Source organism: Elephas maximus, chromosome 3 (genome assembly GCF_024166365.1).
Source record: "Elephas maximus indicus isolate mEleMax1 chromosome 3, mEleMax1 primary haplotype, whole genome shotgun sequence".
In the NCBI taxonomy this organism is placed as follows: Eukaryota; Metazoa; Chordata; class Mammalia; order Proboscidea; family Elephantidae; genus Elephas; species Elephas maximus.
The window spans coordinates 89692428-89715044 of NC_064821.1; the positions used below are offsets into that span (position 1 = coordinate 89692428).

At 39.8% G+C, this 22617-nt stretch overlaps 1 pseudogene; it reads right to left on the reverse strand.

The window, feature by feature from the left end:
* Window positions 1-20932: 20932 nt before the first annotated feature.
* LOC126071320 (vasculin-like protein 1) lies at window positions 20933-22341 on the reverse strand (annotated as a pseudogene).
* Between the last annotated feature and the right edge of the window lie 276 nt (window positions 22342-22617).

Genomic DNA, 22617 nt, shown 5'->3' on the forward strand with positions numbered 1-22617 from the left:
CGTGATGCACTGATTCAGAAGATGGAAAGCTTCTGATAGCACAGATGTATGTGATCTCACTCAGTAAGCAAGTTTGTTTCAGAAAAAAGTAAAGTTTTGGTGGCCCAGTTAACATAACAGTTCGAAACAGTTATGAACAGGCAAGATGAAACAACTAGGATGTTTTAAGCAAAATATGTTATTTCTTAAAAGAAAATTTACTCAACACATGCATGTGAGGAAATTACCAAAGGCTGGGGAAAGAACACCTGAAAGTATTAAAGACGACAATACATAAAGCTCGCAAGGCCGGGGAATAGTTTGTGTTCCTACTAACTGGAGTGAAAACCTAGCAATTCATGAACCATAAAGCAGAGAACCCAGAAGGGTTTTGCCGCAGTTGTTGTTAGTTGCCATCCAGTCATTCTGACTCATAGTGACCCTGTGTGTAATAGAACTAAATATTGCCTGGTCTTGTGCCATTCTTGCAACCATTATGTTGAGCCCGTTGTTGCAGCCACTGTGTCAATCCATCTTGTTGAAGGTCTTTATCTTTTTTGCTGACCCTCTACTTTACCAAGCATGGAGTCTTTCTCCTGGGACTGGTCCCTCCTGATAACATATCCAAAGTAAGTGAGATGAAGTCTTGCCATCCTTGCTTCTAAGGAGCATTCTGGCTGTACTTCCACAGTACTGCACAGAATTAGTTCTAGACTAAATGCTGTTCTAGTCTCATAAAGCATAAAAGCAAGACTTGAAAGGATCAAACTGTCTCCAAGTAACTTAGCTGCACCCCACAAGAAAGCTCAAGAACAGCTACAGGGATAGAAAAAAATATCCAGAACTCAGAAGATAAATTCACAATGTCTGACAAAAGAGAGAAGACACAAATAACATCAGAAATGAAAGTGGGAGCATTACCCACCCACCCAAAATAAACAAAAAGAAATATAAATTACTACTATGAACAACTGTACACCAAAAAATTAGGTAACTTAGGTAAAATGGAAAAAATTTTTAAGAACGCTAAAACTACCTAAACTTAAGAAGAAATAGAAAATCTTAGCAGACTCACATTTGGAACCTTCCTTGGTGTCTTCTTTGTTTGATTCCTGACTTGTTTCCACAGTGGTCAGATAACATACTTTTAAGATTTCAATCCTTTGAAATTTAAGATCAGTATATCTTGTTGCACTTGAAAATAATGTGTATTCTGCAGTTGCTGTGTGTAGTGTTCCGTAAACGTCAGTCAGGTTAAAGTGGCTGATAGTATTTAGATATTCCACATCTGTCTTAGTTATGTACTGCTGCTATAACAGAAATACCACAAGCAGATGGCTTTAAAAACAGAAATTTATTCTCTCACAGCCTAGGAGGCTAGAAATCTGAATTCAAGACACCAGCTCCAGGGGATGGCTTTCTGTTTCTGTTGGTTCTGGGGGAAGGTCCTTGTCTAGGAGCTTCTCGGAGCAGTGACCCCAGGTCCAAAGGACAAGCCTTACTCCTAGCTCTTTATTCTTGGTGGGATGAAGTCCCTCTCTTCTATGCTCGCCTCTCTCTTTTATATTTCAAAAGAGACTGACTCAAGATTCAACCTAATCCTATGGATTGTGTCCTGCCTCGTTAACGCAACTGCCTCTAATCCTGCCTCATTAACACCAAAAACATTAGGATTTACAAGACATAGGAAAAATACATCAGATCACCTAATACTGTGAATTATGGCATACCCAAGTTGACACACACACATTTTTGGGGGACACAATTCAATTCATAACAACATCCTTACTGATTTTTTGTCTAGTTCTGTATCAATTTACTAAGATGTGTGTTATATTCGCCATCTATGATTTTTGGATTCCTTTACTTCTGACAGTTTTTGCTTCATGTAATCTGATGCTATGTTATTACACACTTTTGTTTTGTTTTTTCTTTTTTTTTTTTTTAATTGTACTTTAGGTAAAGGTTTACACAGCAAATTAGTTTTTCATCAAACAATTAATACACATATTGTTTTGTGACATTGGTTGCCAACCCCAAGACATGTCAACACTCTCCCCTTCTCAACCTTGGGTTTCCTCTTACCAGCTTTCCTGTCCCCTCCTGCCTTCTTGTCTTTGCCCCTGGACTGGTTTGCCCATTTAGTCTTGTTTTGTTTTATGGGCCTGTCTAATCTTTGAATGAAGGGTGAACTTCAGGAATGGCTTCAGAACGGAGTTAAAATGGTGTCTGGTGGCCATACTCTTGGGGTTTCTTCAGTCTTTGTCAGACCAGTAAGTCTGGTCTTTGTGTGTGTGTGTGTGTGTGTGTGTGTGTGTGTGTGCATTAGAACTTCAGTCTACCTTTTTCTCCAGCTCTCTCTGGGACCCTATATTGTGATTTCTGTCAGAACAGTCGATGGTGGTAACTGGCACCATTTAGTTGTGCTGGGTTCAGTCAGGCTGTGGTACTTATGGCCCATTAGTCCTTTGGACTAATCTTTCCCTTATGTCTTTGGTTTTCTTCATTCTCCCTTGCTCCAGATGGGGTGAGAACAGTTGAGCATCTTAGATGGCCACTCAAAAACTTTTAAGATGCCAGATGCTACTCACCAAAATAGGATGTATACCATTTTCTTTATAAACTATGTTATGCCAGTTGAGCTAGATGTTCCCTGAGAACATGGTCCCCAGCCCTCAGCTCAGCAATTTAGTCCCTCGGGGAGTTTCGATGTGTCTGTGGAGTTTCCATGGCCTTGCCTTGGTCAAGTTGTGCTGGCTTCCCCAGTGTTGTGTACTGTCTTATCCTTCACCAAAGATATCACTCTCCTATCGTCTATTTAGTGTTTTTCCCTTCCCACCTTTCCCCTCCCTCATAACCATCAAAGATTGTTTATTTTTATGTGTAAACCTTTTCATGGGTTTTTATAATAGTGATCTCAATCATACAATTTTTGTCCTCTTGTGGTTGACTTATTTCACTTGTCATAATGTCCTCCAGATTCATCCATGTTGTGAGATGTTTTAAAGATTCATAATTTTTTGGGGGGGGGGGGTAGTATTCCATTGCATGTATTTGTCATAGTTTTTATCCATTCATCTGTTGATGGGCACTTAGGTTGTTTTAATCTTTTTCCTGTTGTGAATAATGCTGCAATGACATGGGTGTGCATATGTCTATTTTTGTGATGGCTCTTATTTCTTTTGGGTATAGTCCTAGGAGTGGGATTGCTGGATCGTATGGTATTTCCATTTCTAGTTTTTAAAGGAAGTTTTTAAAGGAAGCACCATATCATTCTCCAAAATGGTTGTACCATCTCGCATTCCTACCAGCAGTGCATAAGAGTTCCAATCACCCGGTGGCCTCTCCAACATTTGTTATTTTCTGTTTTTTTGATTCGTGCCAGTAATGTCAGGGTGAGATGGTTTCTCACTGTGGTTTTAATTTGCATTTCTCTAACAGCTAGTTTTTGCCAGCATTTCCTCATGTATCTGTTAGCCACTTGAATGTCTTCTTTGGTGAATTGTCTGTTCATATCCTTTCCCCTTTTTTTAACTGAATCATTTGTCTTCTTGTCATTGTTGTTGTTAGGTGCCATCGAGTCGGTTCCAACTCATAGCGACCCTGTGTACCACAGAACAAAACACTGCCTGGTCCTGTGCCATGCTCACAATCGTTGTTATGCTTGAGCCCATTGTTGCAGCCACTGGGTCAATTCATCTCATTGAGGGTCTTCCTCTTTTTCGCTGACCCTCTACTTTACCAAGCATGATGTCCTTCTCCAGGGACTGATCCTTCCTGACAAAATGTCCAAAGTATGTAAGACTCAGTCTCACCATCCTTGCTCCTAAGGAGCATTCTGGTTGTACTTCTAAAACAGATTTGTTCATCCTTTTCACAGTCCATGGTATATTCAATAATCTTCGCCAACACCACAATTCAAACGAGTCAATTCTCCCTCGGTCTTCCATATTCATTGTCCAGCTTTTGCATGCCTATGACGCAATCGAAAATACCGTGGCTTGGGTCAGGTGCACTTTAGTCTTCAAGGTGACATCTTTCAACACTTTTCAACTGCTTTTAAACACTTTTGCAGCAGATTTGCCCAATGCAATGCATCTTTTGATTTCTTGACTGCTGCTTCCATGGGCATTGATTGTGGATCCAAGTAAAATGAAATCCTTGACAACTTCAATCTTTTCCCTGTTTATCATGATGTTACTTATTGGTCCAGTTGTAAGAATTTTTGTTTTTCCTTAGGGTGAGGTGTAATCTGTACTGAAGGCTATGGTCTTTGATCTTCATCAGTAAGTGCTTCAAGCCCTCTTCACTTTCAGCAAGCAAAGTTGTGTCATCTGCATTACACAAGTTGTTAATGAGTCTTCCTCCAATCCTGAGGCCTGTTCTTCTTCATCTAGTCCAGCTTCTCAGAATATTTGCTCAGCATACAGACTGAATAGGTATGGTGAAAAAGGAGACAGCCCTGACACACACCTTTCCTGACTTTAAACCAAGCAGTATCTCCTTGTTCTGTCTGAAAAACTGCCTCTTAATCTATGTACAAGTTCCTCAGGAGCACAATTAAGTGCTCTGGAATTTCCATTTTTCACAATGTTATCCATAATTCATTATGATCCACACAGTCGAATGCCTTAGCATAGTCAATAAAACACAGGTAAACATCCTTCTGGTAGTCTCTGCTTTCAGCCAGGATCCATCTGACATCAGCGTTGATATCCTGGTTCCACATCCTATTCTGAATCTGGCCTGAATTCCTGGCAGTTCCCAGTTGATACACTGCTGCAGATGCTTTTGAATGATCTTAAGAATATTTTACTTGTGTGTGATATTAATGATATTGTTCGATAATTTCCACGTTCTGTTGGATCACGTTTCTTGAGAATGGGCATAAATATCGGTCTCTTACAGTTGGATGGCCAGGTAACTGTCTTCCAAATTTCTTGGCATAGAGGAGTGAGCAATTTCTAGTGCTGCATCCATTTGTTGAAACATCTCAATTGATATTCCATCAATTCCTGGAGCCTTGTTTTTTGCCAATGCCTTCAGTGAAGCTTAGACTTCTTCCTTCAGTACCATCAGTTCCTGATCATATGCCACCTCTTGAAATGGTTGAACATTGACCAATTCTTTTTGCTATAATGACTCTGTGTATTCCTTCCATCTTCTTTTGATGCTTCCTGCACCATTTCATATTTTCCCCATAGAATCCTTCACTATTGCAAATCGAGGCTTGAATTTTTTCTTCAGCTCTTTCAGTTTAAAAAATGCCAAATGTGCTCTTCCCTTTTGGTTTTCTGTCTCCAGCTCTTTGCACATGTCATTATAATGTTTTACTTTGTCTCTCGAGCCGCCCTTGGAAATCTTCTGTTAGTTCTTTTACTTCATCAATTCTTCCTTTTGCTTTAGCTGCTCGACGTTCAAGAGCAAATTTCAGAGTCTCCTCTGACATCCGTCTTGGTCTTTTCTTTCTTTCCTGTCTTTTCAATGACCTCTTGCTTTCTTCATGTACGACATCCTTGATGTCATTCCACAACCCGTCTGGTCTTCAGTCACTAGTGTTCAGTGAGTCAAATCTATTCTTGAGATGGTCTCTAAATTCAGGTGGGATCTATTCAAGGTAGTACTTTAGCTCTCATGAACTTGATCTAATTTTCTTCAGTTTCAACTTGGCCTTGCATATGAGCAATTGATGGTCTTGTCCACAGTCAGCCCCTGGCCTTGTTCTGACTAATGATATTGAGCTTTTCCATCATCTCTTTCCATAGATGTAGTCCATTTTGATTTCTGCATATTCCATCTGGGGCAGTCCATATGTATTGTTGCTATTTATGTTGTTGAAAAAAGGTAACTGCAATGAAGAAGTTGTTGGTCTTGCAAAATTCTATCATTAGATCTCTGGCATCGTTTCTATCACCAAGGGCATATTTTCCAACTCCCGATCCTTTTTCTTTGTTTCCAACTTTCACATTCCAGTCACCGGTAATTATCAGTGCATCCTGTCTACATGTTCAATCAAATTCAGACTGCAGAAACTGGTAAAAATCTTCGATTTCTTCACTTTGGCCTTAGTGGTTGGTGCATAAATTTGAATAATAGTCATATTACCTGGTCTTCCTTGTAGGCATATAGATATTATCCTATCACTGAAAGCATTGTACACAGGATAGATCTTGAAATGTTCTTTTTGACGATGAATACAACTCTTCGAGTTGTCTTTACTGACATAGTAGACCATATGATTGTCTGATTCAAAATGGCCAATACTAGCACATTTAATCTCACTAATCCCTAGGATATCAATCTTTATGCATTCCATTTCATTTCTGACAATTCCCAATTTTCCTAAATTCATACTTTGTAAATTCCATGTTCCAATTATTAACGGATGTTTGCAGCTGTTTCTTCTAATTTTGAGTCTTGTCACATCAGCAAACGAAGGTCCCAAAAGCTTGACTCCATCCACATCATTAAGGTCAACTCTACTTTGAGGAGGCAGCTCTTCCCGTCGTGTTTTGAGTGCCTTCCAACCTGGGGGGCTCATCTTCCGGCACTATGTCAATGTTCCACTGCTATTCATAAGGTTTTTACTGGATAATTCTTTTTGGAAGTAGACTGCTGGGTCTTTCTTCTGAGTCTGTCTTAGTCTGGAAGCTCAGCTGAAACCTGTCTGCCAGGGTGACCCTGTTGGTATCTGAATACCGGTGGCATAACTTCCAGTATCAGAGCAACACACAGTCCCCACAATATGACAAACTGACAGACATGTGGGGCTTTTGTTGTAGAGGTGTTGTATTTTCCTTTGGATTATAGAGATTTGACTTCTGTCATATTTGTTATAGTCAAAATTTTTTCCCCAGTCTGTAGATTCTCTTTTTACTCTTTTGGTGAAGTCTTTTAATGAGCATAAGTTTTTTAATTTTTTGAAGATTCCAATTGTCTAGCTTATCTTCTGGAGTTTGTATATTGTTAGTTATGGTTTGTTTCCCATTTATCCCATGTTTTAGGAGCAATAGGGCTGACTCTATTTTTTCATCTATGATTTTTATAGTTTGGGGCTTTATATTTAGGTCTCTGATTCATTTTGAATTTTGGATCCACTTTGAATAATTTTTTGTGTATGGTGTGAGGTATGGGTCCTGTTTCATGTTTTTTTGCACCATTTGTTAAAAAGATGTCTTTTCCCCATTTGATGGACATTGGGCCTCTGTCGAAGATCAGATGACCATAGGTGCAAGAAATTACATCTGAGTTCTCAATTCTGCTCCATTGATCAGTGTGTCTATTATACCAGTACCAGGCTGTTTTGACTATGGTAGCCATGCAGTATGCTCTGCGGTCAGGTAGCACAAGTTCTCCTACTTTATTCTTCTTCTTCAGTAGTGCCTTACTGATGTAGGGCTTCTCCCATTTCCATATAATGTTAATGATTAGTTTTTCCATCTCTTTAAAGAATGTTGTTGGTGTTGGGATCAGGATTGCATTGTACTTGTAGATTGCTTTGAGTAGAATTGACATTTTCACAATGGTGAGTCTACCTACCCATGAGCATGGTATGTTTTTCCATTTATGTAGGTCTTTTGTTTTCTTGCAGTAGTGTTTTGTAGTTTTCTTGATATAGATCTTTTACATCCCTGGTTAGTTTTATTCCTAAGTATTTTATTTTGTCAGGGACTATTATAAATGATATTGTTTTCCTGATTTTCTTTTCATAGTTCTCTTTATTGGTGTATAGGAATCCAGCTGATTTTTGTTTGTTTATCTTGTATTCTGCCACTCTGCTGAATCTTTCTATTAGTTCCAGTGGTTTTCTCCTGGAGTCTTTTGGGTTTTCTATGATAGTATCATATTATCCGCACTTCCTTACTAACTGGGTTGCCCTTTATTTCTTTTCTTGCCTTATTGCTCTAGCTGAGACTTCCAGCACAATGTTAAATAGGAGTGGTGATAAAGGACATCCTTGTCATGTTCCTGTTCTTGAGAATGTTTTCAGCCTCTCTTCATTAAGAATGATGTTGGCTGTTGGTTTTGTATAGATGTCCTTTATTATGTTGAAGAATTTCACTTCTATACCTATTTTACTTAGAGTTTTTATCAGGAATGTGTGTTGGATTTGTCAAATGCCTTATCTGTGTCAATTGAGATGATTATGTGATTCCTTTATGTTATTTATATTGTGGATTACACTGACTGATTTTCTAATGTTGAAACATCCTTACATACGTGGTATCTTAGGCTGGGTTCTCTAGAGAAGCAAAACCAGTAAAGTGTATAAATATATAAACCCAACCCAGTGCCCTCGAGTTGATTCCGACTCATAGCGACCCTATAGGACAGAGTAGAACTGCCCCATAGAGTTTCCAAGGAGCTCCTAGAAGATTTGAACTGCCGACCCTTTGGTTAGCAGCTGTAGCACTTAACCACTACGCCACCAGGGTTTCCATATAAATAAATATATAGATATATATCAAGGAAATGTTTCATGTGTTTGTAGAGGCTGGAATATTCCAAGTCTGTGGATCTGGGGAGAGGCTTCTCCTGATTCACGTAGCTTCAAGGACTGGTGAACCCAAGATTCACAAATAGGAGAGCAGGGCTCTTGCTCACAGGCTGTGAAGATCAATGAATCCCAAGATTGGCAGGCAAGACTACAAGGCTTCTCCTGATTCACATAGCTGAAAGGGCTTACAAACTCCAGATCGGCAATAGGGACAAGATTGGCAGGCAAGGCTGCAGGTAAGCTGCTAGCACACATCCAAAGAACCGGAGGTCAGACAAACAGGAGCCAGCTGCGGGATCCAGCACAGGCAAAAGACAGAATGTCTGCTTAAATTCAGATGCAGATGCAGGCCACACACCCAAGGAAACTCCCCTTCAGCTGATTGGCTACTCACAGCAGATCCCATCACAGGGATGATCACATAACAAATCTCAACAGGGTAGTGAGCACAACATCACAAGACTGCCAAAACACTGAGAATCATGGCCCAGCCAAGTTGACACACAACCTTAACCATCACAAGAGCATTCTGACTGCACTTATAAGACAAATTTTGTCATTCTTCTGGCAGTCCATGGTATATTCAATAGTTTTCATCAATGCCGTGATTCAAATGAGTCAGTTTTTCTTCAGACTTCCTCTTTCTTGCCCAGTTTTTGCATATATATGAGGCAATTGAAAATATGATGGCTTGGGTCAGGCACACCTTATCCATCAAAGTGACGTCTTTGCTCTTTGAAAGATTTTAAATAGGTGTTTTGCAGCAGATTTGCCCAATGCAATACATCATTTGATTTCTTTCTCTTTTTTTAAATAATATTTAATTGGGTTTTTGGTGAAAGTTTACACAGCAAGTTAGGTTCCTGTTTGACAATTCCCATGCAAACTGATCAGTGACATTAGTTACGTTTCCCACATTGCATCAACATTCTCTTTGTGTTCTGGTGGTTGCGTTTTCAGTGCTTTAGTATTCCAGCCCCCTTCTCTTCTCATCTTTGTCTTGGATTAAATGTTGACCTTTTGGACTCCTACAGAATTTTTTTTTTTTTTAGTAGAGCTCCAACCTAACGGGTAATAGACTTTATTTTGTGTGTCACTCTGCTTTTCTGCTGAAAGGTTTTTGGTGAAAGCTTACACAGCAAATTAGGTTCCTGTTTGACAATTTCCACACAAATTGGTCAATGACATTAGTTACATTTCCCACATTGCATCAACGTTCTCTTTGTGTTCTGGTTCTTCCATTTCTAGTACTCTAGTTTTCCAGCTCCCTTCTGTTCTCATCTTTGCTTTGGATTAAATGTTGACCTTTGTGACTCCTACGGATTTTTTTTTTTTTTAGTACAGCACCAATCTAATGGGTCAAAGTCTTTATTTTGTATGTCACTCTGCTTTTCTGCTGAAAGGTGATCTTAGAATATAGTTTTAGTTCAAGGTTTAGAGAGTGTCTCAGGATGATAGTCTTGGGGAGCTCTCTGGTTTCAGGTGGTACAATTAGACTGGGCTTTTTTAAGAATCTGAGTTTTGATCTGCATTTTTCTCCCATTCCGAGTGGGATCGTCTATTGTTCTCCCAGTCAGATAGGTCAGTGGTTGTAGCCGGGCACCATCTAGTTCTTCTGGTCTCAGGGTGGTAGAGGTTGTGGCTCACGTAGGCTATCAGCCTTGTAGACTTGTCTCTTTTCTGTGATTTTTGTTACCTTCTTACTCTTTTGCTCCTGAAAAGTAAAGACCAATAATTGTGTCTTAGATGACCACTCACAAACTTGTTTAAGATCTCAGATGCTACTCTCTTCACTGGGTGCAGAACATGAACTTTATGAGATATATTATGCCAATTGACTGAGTTGTCCCATGAGACTATGGTCTTATACACTTGTGTGTATACACTTATACCCATCACCCATGTGATCTTTGTTCTTTGTTGGAGTTGTTGCTGTCTCATACAAGTCAAATTCTTTGGAAGAGGACTCCTTTTATCACGAGTGCTTCTCAGAGGCATCATTTCCTTTGGTCATGCTGTGTTCTCTACACGCACATTCGGTGCCACTTTCCCCAACACCAATAATAACAAGTATCTATGATATAGAGTGTGCTCCCTCCTCCTTTCCTTCACATGTCAACTACTAATGAACATTGGTCTCTTTATATATGCCTGTGCTTTTCAGGGAAACCCTGGTGGCAGAGTGGCTAAGAGCTACGGCTGCTAACCAAAAGATCGGCAGTTTGAATCCACTAGGTGCTCCTTGGAAGCCTTATGGGGCAGCTCTACTCTGTCCTACAGGGTCGCTATGAGTCAAAATTGACTCAATGGCAATGGGTTTGGGTTTTTTTTTTTTTTTGGTTACTCTTGTCACCTTATTAAGGGGGGATCATACAATGTTTGTCCTTATGTGCTTAACTTATTTCGCTTAGTATTTTACCCTCCAGATCCATCTAAGTCATAATATGTTTCACAGACTCATCATTGTTCTTTACAATTTCGTAGTATCCCATTGTGTGTATATACCACGTCTTGCTTATCCATTCATCTGCTGATGTACAGTTTGGTTGTTTCCATTTTTTTGCTACTGTGAATACAGTTGTAATGAATATATGAGTGCATATATCTGTTCATGTCACTACTTTTAGGTCTCTAGTATATATCACCAGGAGTGGGATTGCTGGCTGGCAGGATAGTTCTATTTCTAGCTTTTGGAGGAAGTGTCATATCATTTTTCATAGTGGTTGTACCATTTTAAAGTCCCACCAGCAATGGATAAGAGTTCTGATCTCCCCACATCCTTGCCAACATTTGGTTATCTGTTTTTTTTAATCAGTGCCATTTTTGCCAGAATGAGATGGTGTCTCCTTGTTTTCATTTGCATCTCTCTAACAGCTAATGAACCTAAGTATCTTTTCAGGTGTTTGTTGGTTGCTTGGCTGTCTTCTTTGGTGAAGGTTCTGTTTGTGTCCTTTGTTTATTTCATAATTGGGTTGTTTGTTTTTCTGGTGTTGTGTTGAAGTTTACTATAAATTTTGGAGATTAAACCCTTATCAAATATGTCATTTCCAAAGATATTTTTTCCATTCTGTAGGTTCTGTTTTGATTATGTCTTTTAATGAGCATAAGTTTTTAATTTTTGTGAGGTCCCATTTATCTATCTTGTCTTCTTCTATTCATGCATTTCTTGTTATGTTTGTTATTGTATTTTTACAAAAGATTAGGTCCCATAATTTTCTCCCTATGTTTTCTTCCAGGAATTTTATGGTTTTAGGTTTAACATTTAGGTCTTTGATCTATTTTGAGTTAGTTTTTATGTATATGTGAGATATGGGTCCTGTTACATTTTTCTGCAAAACTGGATATTCAGTTTTGCCAGCACCATTTGTTAAAGACACAGTTTTTGCCCCGTTGAATGGATTTTTACCTCTCGTCAAAAATCAGTTGTCCAAAGGTGGCTGGGTTTAATTCTGAGTTCTCAATTTTATTACACTTGTCTATGTATCTATCTCTGAACCAATACCAGGCTGTTTTGATTACAGTAGCTGTATAATATCTTTTGATATCGGCAATGTGAGGTCTCCTGCTTTCTTCTTTTTCTTCAATATTGCTTTGGCTATTTGGGATTTCTTTACTTTCCATATAAAATTGGTTATTGGTTTGTCCATTCATTAAAGAATGTTACTGGGGTTTGTATTGGGATTACATTGTATCTGTAGATAGCTTTAGGTAGAATTTACATTTTCACTATATTATGTCTTCCAATTTATGAGTGCACATTATCTTTCTGTTTTTGTAGATCTCTTTTAATCTCTTTGAGTAGTGTTTTAAGTGTTTGGCTGTTAACCAAAAGGTTTGCTGTTCGAATCCACCAGCCTCTCCTTGGAAACCCCATTGGGCAGTTCTACTCTGTTCTATGGGGTTGCTATGAGTCAGAATTTATTAGATGGCAACAGCTTTTTTTTTTTTTTTTTTAAGTATGTTTTATAATTTTCAGTGTATAATTCTTTTATGTTCCTGGTTAGGTTAATTCCTAGGTATTTTATTATTTTGGAGGCTGTTGTAAATTGTGTCATTTATTGATTTCTTTTTCAGAGTACTCTTTGTTTGTGTAAAGGAATTCAACTGCTTTTTGTGTGTTGATCTTGTACCCTGCAATTTTGCTGAATTCTTTATTAGTTTTAGCAATTTTCTGGTGGATTATTTAGGGTCTTCCATGTATAGGCTCTTTTAATCTGAAAATAAAGGTATTTTTGCTTCTTCCTTTTCAATTTAGATCTTTTTGTTTCTCTTTCTTTCCTTATTGCTATGGCTAGTACTTCCAATACAATACTGAGTAACAGTGGTGCTAATGGTCATCCTGTTCCCAAGGAAAGGCTCTCAGTCTTTCTTCATTGAGTATAATGTTGGCTGTTGTTTTTTCATATATGCCTTTAATTATGTTAAGAAATTCCATTCTATTCCTATTTTGCTGAAGGTTTTTATCAGGAAAGATGTTGCATTTTATCAAATGCCTTTTCTGCATCAATTGGTATGATCATATGGCTCTTTTCCTTTGTTTTATTTATGTGGTGGAAAACATTGATTGATTTTCTGGTATTAAACCATCCTTGTAATCCTGGTATGAATGTCACATGATCATGGTGTGTGATTTTTTTGATATGTTACTGAGTTCTCTTGGCTAGAATTTAGCTGAAAAATCTGGAAGCTCTGGTGGTGTAGTGGTTAAGTGCTACAGGTGCTAACCAAAAGGTCTGCAGTTCGAATCCACCAGGCCCTCTTTAGAAACTGTATGGGCAGTTCTACTCTGTCCTATAGGGTTGCTATGAGTCGGAATTGACTTAATGGCAATGGGGTATGTTCATGAGGGATATAAGTCTGTCACTTTTTTCTTTTTGTGGCATTTTTGCCTGTTCTAGGTATCAGGGTTATGCCAGCTTCATAGAAAGGGTTCAGTAGCATTCCTTCCTCTTCTATGTTTTTGAAGAAGTTGAGTAAAATTGGTGTCATCTCTTCTCTGAATGCTTGGTAGAATTTCCCAGTGTAGCCATCTGGTTCTGGGAATTTTTTGTGGGCAGTTTTTTGATGACATCTTCAATCTCTTCTTTTGTAATGCGTCTCTTTAGATTTTCTACTTTTATTTGTGTTAATTTAGGTAGTATGTGTGTTTCTGGGAATTTGTCCATTTCATCCAGGTTTTCAAATTTGTTGGAGTACAATTTTACATAGTACTCTGTTATGATCCTCTTGATCTCAGTTGGATCGGTTGTAATGTCTCATTTCATAATTTGGTTATTTGCCTTTTCTGTTTTTTTAAATTTTGTCAGTCTAGCCAGTGGCTTGCCTATTTTATTGATCCTTTCAAAAAATGAACTTCTAGTTTTGTTGATTCTATTGTTTCCTATTTCATTTTTTTCTGTCCTGATCTTTATTGTTTCCTTTTTTCTGGTAGCTTTTGGCTTTTTTTTTTTTTCTCTCTCTCTTCCTTTTATATTTGTTCAATTTTTTGTTAGTTTTCAAGTTTGGATCTTTCTTCCTTTTTAAATTTTTTTATTATTATTGCACTTTAGATGAAGGTTTAGAGAACAAACTAGCTTCTCATTAAGCAGTACAGATATTGTTTTATGACACTGGTTACCAACCCCAAGATATGTCAACACTGTCCCTTCTCAACCTTAGCTTCCCTATCACCAGCTTTCCTGTCCCCTCCTGTATTCTTGTCCTTGCTCCTGGGCTTGAATGAGACAATCATATAGTCTACTATGCTGGGAATGACAAATTGAAGAGGAATGGCATTGCACTCATCTTCAAAAAGAACATTTCAAGATCTATCCTGAAGTACAGTGCTGTCAGTGATAGGATAATGTCCATATGCCTGAAAGGACGACCAGTTAATACAACTATTATTCGAATTCACCCACAATCTCTAAGGCCAAAAAAGAAGAAATTGAAGACTTTTACCAACGGCTACAGTCTGAAATTGATTAAACATGCATTCAAGATGCATTGATAATTACTGGTGATTGGAGTGCAAAAGCTGGAAACAAAGAAGAAGGATCAATAGTTGGAAAATATGGCCTTGGTGATAGAAATGATGCTGGAGATCACATGACAGAATTCTGCAGGACCAACGACCTCTTCATTGTAAATATCTTTTTTCAATAACATAAACCACAACTATACAGGAGGACCTTGCCAGATGGAATACCAGAAATCAAGCTGACTACATCTATGGAAAGAAACTATGGAGAAGCTCAATATCAGCAGTCAGAACAAGACCAGGGCCTGACTGTGGAACAGACCATCAACTGCTCTTACACAAATTCAAGTTGAATCTGAAGGAAATTAGAACAAGCCCACAAGAGCCAAAGTATGACCTTGAGTATATCCCACATGAATTTAGAAACCATCTCAAGAATTGTGATTTGACTCACTGAACACTAATACCAAAGACCAGAGGAGTCATGGAATCAATCAAGGACATCATATGCAAAGAAAGCAAGAGGTCATTAAAAAGACTGGAAAAAAAGAAAAGACCAAATTGGTTGTCAGAAGAGACTCTGAAACTTGCCCTTGAATGTCAAGTAGCTAAAGTGAATGGAAGAAATGAAGTAAAAGAGCTGAACAGAAGACTTCAAAGGGCAACTCAAGAACACAAAGTAAAGTATTATAATGACATGTGCAAAGACCTGGAGTTAGAAAACCAAAAGAGAACATGTTCTACATTTATCAAGCTGAAAGAAGTGAAGAAAAAAATTCAAGCCTCAAATTACAATATTGAAGGATTCTATGGGCAAAATATTGAATAATACAGGAAGCATCAAAAGAATATGGAAGGAATACAGAGAGTCACTGTACCAGAAAGAATTGGCCGACGCTCAACCACTTCAGGAGGTAGCATATGATCAAGAACTGATGGTGCTGAGGGAAAAAGGCCAAGTTGCACTGAAGACATGGATGAAAAACAAGGCTCCAGGAATTGGCAGAATATCAACTGAGATGTTTCAACAAATGGATGCAGTACTGGAAGTGCCCACTCTTCTATGCCAAGAAATTTGGAAGACAGCTACCTTGACAACTGACTGAAAGAGATCCATATTTATGCCTATTTCAAAGAAAGTTAATCCAACAGAATGGGAAATTATCAAACAATATTATTAATATCATGCACAAGTAAAATTTTGTTGAAGATTATTCAAAAGTGGTCGTAGCAGTACATCAACAGAGAATTGCCAGAAACTCAAGCCAGATTCAGAAGAGGACATGGAACAAGGGATATCACTGCTGATGTCAAATGGATCCTAGCTGAAAGCAGAGAATACCAGAAAGATGTTTACCTGTGTTTTATTGACTATGCGAAGGCGTTAGACTATGTGGACCTTAACAAATTATGGGTAATATTGCAAAGAATGCATGCTGAATAACACTTAATTGTGCTTGTCCTGGACTGAATAGTGTCCCCCAAAAAATATATGTCAACTTGGCTAGGCTTTGATTCCCAGTATTGTGTGATTGTCTTCCATTTTGTGATTTTCCTATGTGTTATAAATCATAATCTCTGTCTATGGTTAAAGAGGATTAGTGTGGTATGAAACACCCTTGCTCAGGTCACATCCCTGATCTGATGTAAAGGGAGTTGCCCTGGGGTGTGGCCTGTACCACCTTTTATCTTACAAGAGATAAAAGGAAAAGTAAGCAAGCAGGGGCGGGGGAGGGGAACCTCATACCGCCAAGAAAGCAGTGCCGGGAGTAGAGCACGTCCTTTGGACCCAGGATTCCTGTGCAGAGAAGCTCCTAGTTCAGGGGAATATTGATGACAAAGATCTTCCTCCAGAGCCAACAGAGAAAGAAAGCCTTCCCCTGGAGCTGACGCCTTGAATTTGGACTTGTAACCTACTTTATTACTGTGAGGAAATAAATTTCTCTTTGTTAAAGCCACCCACTTGAGGTATTTCTATTATAGCAGTGCTAGATAATTAAGACAGTGCTCATAAGGAACCTGTACATAGACCAAGAAGCAGTCGTTTAAACAGAACAACGGGATACTAGGTGGCTTAAAATCAGGAAAGGTGTGCGTTGGGGTTTTATCTTTTCACAATACTTATTCAATTTGTATGTTGAGCAAATATTCTGAGAAGCTGGACTATGTGAAGAAGAACGGGGCATCAGGATTGGAGAAAGACTCATTAACAATCTGCATTATGCAGATGACACAATCTTGCTTGCTGAAAGTGAGGACTTGAAACACTTACTGTTGAAGATCAACAACTACAGCCTTCAGTGTGGATTACAATTCAACATAAAGAAAACAAAAACCCGCACGACATCAGCAACCCCATGATAAATGGAGAAAATATTGAAGTTGTCAATGATTTTACTTTACTTGGATGCACAGTCAATGCCCATGGAAGAAGCAATCAAGAAATCAAATGATGCATTGCATTAGGCAAATCTGCTGCAAGAGATCTCTTTAAAGTGTTAAAAAGCAAAGATGTCTCTAAAAGGACTAAGGTGCACCTGACTCAAGCAATGGTGTTTACAATCGCCTCACACGCGTAGGAAAGCTGGACAATGAATAAGGAAGACCCAAGAAGAATGGACGCCTTTCAATAATGGTGTTGGCAAAGAATATTGACTATACCATGGATTGCCAGAAGAATGAGCAAACCTGTCTTGGAAGAAGTACAGCCAGAATGCTCCTTAGAAGCAAGGATGGCGATACTTCATCTCACATACTTTGGACATGTTATCAGGAAGGGCTAGTCTTTGGAGAAGGAATTCATACTTGATAAAGTAGAGTGTCAGCGAAAGAAAAAGAGGAAGCACTTCAAAGAGACCAGTTGACACAGTGGCTGCAGCAATGGGCTCAAGCATAGCAATGACTGTGAGGATGGTGCAGTCCTGGGCAGTGTTTTCTTCTGTTGTAAACAGGGATGCTATGAGCTGGAACTGACTTGATGGCACCTAAGAACAATAACAGCAATGATGTCTTCGGTGTCATGAAAGATTTCATGTGTTTTGGGAAGAGTAGAATTTTTGAATTCCATTTATTCACATGAAGCCTTTCTTCTGCTGGGCATTCTGGCTACCCTTTGTCCAACACTGCAAGCCAAGGAGAAGGAACTTTGCTAGCATAGCTGCCTCCTCCAACAGAGCCAAATGGTTCGCCAGGGTATTGTTTCTTTTTACTCTCCAGGACCTCAGATGGAAGCTGATGCCTCAGTTCTGAGTTTGTGTCTTTGGCTGTTGCTTTGATTCTGTCCATGCACGTAAGATTCAGGGGTCAGACAAACAGATGTTGGACTGGGTTAGGGAATTACCCCCTGGCTCTTCCCAACACAGGATCCTATTGGGGATTTTAGTGTCTATGGTGGCGAGAGGGATTGATTTGATCTTGGCAGAGAATTACGCAGTGGAGAAGTGCTTGGGGGTTATAAGATACAGAAATTTCCTCCTCTGTTCCATGCTGAGAAGCAGATTAAATAAATCAGGACACTTCTAAAAACATCTATCAAATACTAATATCAAATGAAGAAACACACTATGTTGAAAATAAAAGCATCTTGGAGCAAATATATTATAAATTTTTTAAATATAAAAAGGGCCATCTAGCTTACCCATAGAATCTAAACTGTTTTAAGCTACTAACTTTTGAGATGATTTGTTATGCAGGAAGAACATATTAAAGCATAAACTTAATGTAAGTATGCCTCAAATCCTCGGAGAAATAGAGAAGGGATAGAACGCTGTATTAAACCAGAACAGATATGAAAAATAAAGTTCAACAATCCAGCAATCCCACTCCTTGGAATATATACTAGAGAAATAAGAGCTTTTACACGAACAGATATATGCACACCCATGTTTGTTGCAGCACTGTTTACAATAGCAAAAAGATGAAAGCAACCAAGGTGCCCATCAATGGATGAATGGATAAATAAATTATGGTATATTCACACAATGGAATACTATGCATCGATAAAGAACAGTGAGGAATCTGTGAAACATTTCATAACATGGAGGAACCTGGAATGCTGAGTGAAATTAGTCAGTTGCAAAAGGACAAATATTGTATAAGACCACTATTATAAGAACTTGAGAAACAGTTTAAACTGAGAAGAAAACATTCTTTCATGGTTACGAGAGGGGGGAGGGAGGGGTGATGGGAGGGGGCATTCACTAATTAGGTAGTAGATAAGAACTACTTTAGGGGAGGGGAAAGGCAGCACACAATACAGGGGAGGTCAGCACAATTGGACTAAACCAAAAGCAAAGAAGTTTCCTGAATAAACTGAATGCTTCAAAGGCCAGCGTAGCAGGGGCAGGGGTCTGGGGACCATGGTTTCAGGGGACATCTAAGTCAATTGGCATAATAAAATCTATTAAGAAAACGTTCTGCATCCCACTTTGAAGAGTGGCATCTGGGGTCTTAAACGCTAGCAAGCAGCCATCTAAGATGCGTCAGTTGGTCTCAACCCACCTGAATCAAAGGAGAATGAAGAACACCAAGGACACAAGGCGATTACGAGCCCAAGAGATGGAAAAGTCCACATAAACCAGGGACTACATCATCCTGAGACCAGAAGAACTAGATGATGCCCGGCTACAACTGATGACTGCCCTGACAGGGAACACAACAAAGAACCCCTGAGGGAGCAGGAGAGCAGTGGGATGCAGACCCCAAATTCTCATAAGATCAGACTTAATGGTCCAACTGAGACTGGAAGGACCCCGGTGGTCATGGCTCTCAGACCTTCTGTTGGCCCAGGACAGGAACCATTCCTGAAGCCACCTCTTCAAACATGGATTGGACTGGACAATGGGTTGGAGAGGGATGCTGGTGAGGAGTGAACTTCTTGGATCTGGTGGACACTTAAGACTAGGTTGGCATCTCCTGCCTGGAGGGGAGATGAGAGGGTGGAAGGGGTTAGAAGCTGGCAAAATGGACACGAAAAGAGAGAGTGGAGGGAGAGAGTGGGCTGTCTCATTAGGGGAGGAGTAATTGGGAGTGTGTAGCAAGGTGTATAGAGGTTTTTGTGTGAGAGACTGACTTGATTTGTAAACTTTCACTTAAAGCACAATAAAAATTATTTAAAAAAAATAAAGTTCAACTGGATATAAAAATATATAGTCATCGATGTGGAGCACTAAAATGAATATTACCGGATTGAACATCTCTACTAAGGCTTAACGTTATAAAACTACAGATACAAGGGATTAAAATATCTTAAAGTGTCCAGAGAGAAAAACGAAACCTTGTAACCAATAGGGAATAGGTATCAATAACTTCTCAAAGAAGACTGTAAAAGGTGGAGAAAAGGAGATGGACTGGCTAGAAACCTTGTTGTTGTTAGACCCTATGTACAACAGAAAGAAATAATGCCTGATCCTGGGCTATCCTCACAATCTTGGCTATGTTTGAGCTCATTGTTGCAGCCACTGTGTCAATCCCTCTCATCGAGGGTCTATCTCTTTTTTGCTGACCCTCTACTTTACCAAGCATGATATCCTTCTCCAGGGATTGATCCCTCCTGAAAACAGATACAAAGCCACCCTCGCTTCTAAGGAGCATTCTTGTACTTCTAAGACAGATCTCTTTGTTCTGACAGTCCACAGTATATTCAATATTCTTCCCCAACATCATAATTCAAATGTATCAGTTTCAATTTGGATTTATTTATTCATTGTCCAGCTTTTCCATGCATATGAGGTGATTGAAAATACCATGGCTTGGGTCAGGCATAGCTTAGTCCTCAAGGTGACATCTTTGACTTTTAACACTTTAAAGAGGTCTTTTGCAGTAGATTTGCCAACACACTACATCATTTGATTTCTTGACTTCTCCTTTCATGGGCAATGATTGTGGATCCAAGTAAAATTAAATCCTTGACAACTTCAGTATCTTCTCTCTTTATCTTTAGGTTGCCTATTGGTCCAGTTGTATGAATTTTTTTCCCTTGCAATCTCACAAATATCTTTATTTTACAATCCACTCTGAATATAAAGGCTGCAAGAATACCATATTTCCTATATCCAAATATTTTACAGCTGTACTGAAAAGGGGGAAAAAAGAAAGAAAGGCATATTTGCTTGGTTAAGCACTAAAGTTACCCATGTAGCCAAAAACAAAATATCCAAATTATTAGCATTAATTTAATGCAATTATAACTCCAATAGCCACTCTGTCAATGATAATGGTTGCCTGACACAGCAGTGGGTGCCCTGAGGGCTGGAAATAGAAGCTGCTGCTGCGACCCATGTCCCCTCCCAGCACCACCAGCTTCTACCTGTGCATCGCCCACACAGGAAGTTCTCTCTATTAAGCACAAAACAGGGAAGAGCAACAAAAGCTAAACAAGCCAAACGTTCTCTCTTTGGGATATGATTATTTCCATTGTGCACAAAGTATTCAGCAACAACATAAGAAAAGGAAAAGAAGGATTTATTATGTACACTCCCTAAACACACAAGCGGAGTTCACAGGGTCACATTTAACCTTGTGTGTTGGTATTCCCACTTCCAGGCCTCATCATCTGATGTTTCAGTGCCTCTGGTTTCTGAGTCCTCGACTTCAGGAGTGCTCTTCCAAGGAGAGAACATGCTGGAACTGCGGCCCTGTAAGAAGCTGCTCTTCTCAAAGCTGTTTCTTCTTAGCTGCTCTGTCTTCATATGGAGCTCTTTGAGCTCATCCTCTGTGAGGGGGAGGCAATCCTCATCATTTTCCTGGTATTCCTGCCATCCCATTGCTTACAATAACCAGTGCTCAGCTTCCAGAGTGCGAGAGGACCTTCCCTTCCTGTACTACAGGGAGAGCGAGGGCTTACTGAAAACAGCTTTCCTCTCTGTTCTTTGGTTTGGGTGTACTGTTGTTCTCCAAATCCTCCAGCTTGTCTCTGCCTCTGTTCTCTGAGAAGTCTCCATTCCACTTATTCTTCAGACTTCAGGGACATACTCCTTCCGTGGGTACTTCAGCAGGTCAACTTGGTAAGATGTGAGGCACTGGTCTCCAAATAAGGCGGGGTGGTGCCAGAAGGCCTCTCTTTGGGGGAGCTGAGAACTGTACCAAGACCCAGTGCCACTGGTTTGGAAACGGAGATCAGACTGGTCAACACAGACTTGCGCCTAGAGCAAAGGGATCCTGAACTGCACGCCATCCTGTTAGTTTTCCATGCGCTGAGCTTGGAAGGAGGTGGTGCAGGCTTAGGAACTAGGTTCCTATAGACACTTGGGAGTGTGGCTGATGATTTGTTTCTGTTTACACGGTGAGATCCTGGTGAAGTGAAAGCAGCAGAGAAGGCAGCAGCAGGATCCTCTTTGGAAACTTTTTTGATGACCAGCACCTTGGAGTGTTGCTTGGCACTTGGTGGGCTTTTCCACACTCTGGAAGGGGTCCCAGCAGGTCTGCATGGCTGATGCTTTTTTGCCAGCTTCTGGATTCAAAGAAGGAAAGCATTTCTGTCGAAACTTCACCTTTTCCATCTTGTCTTCTTCCTTTTCTTTCCTCCTCTCTGTGGGTGGTTTTTCTTGAGCTGTAGGCATGGATGCTGCTGTTGCAGTGAGGATGGTTCCCTGCCTCACCCCTGCCATGCTGGCTCATGCTGTCATGACCCAGAGAACAGCCATGCCAGCCAGGTGGGCTCCCTGTGATTCCAGCATATGCCCCTCCCTTAGTGAGGCCAGAGCCCACGGAATAGTAGAGTAGCAAGGAGGACCAGTGCCAGGAACTTCCATTGTTAAAGCTGTTATGTCCACTTTCACTTACTCGAAATCTACCTTCCCCTAGGGATAGGTGCTGTCCATGTTTTTCAAAGGTAACTACAGGTGACTTAGCTGACTGCGGCGATGAGATATTTAGCCAACGAGGAACAAAAGTCATGCTGCGTCATTATGCCCAGGGACTCTTTTTAGCAAGGCGAGTGTTCTTCCACTGGGTTCTCTGGAGAAGCAAAACCAGTGAATCTCTTTATATATATAAAGAGATTTATCTTGAGGAAATGGCTCAGGAAGCTGTGGTGGCTGGCAAGTCACAAAATCCATGGGTCAGACGACAGGCTGGAGGCTTCTCCTGACTCTAGTCGTTGCAGAGGCTGACCCCAAAATCGGCAAATCAGATGGCAGGCTGCTGGCCCACATCCCAAAAACTGGAGGTTAGAAGATGATAA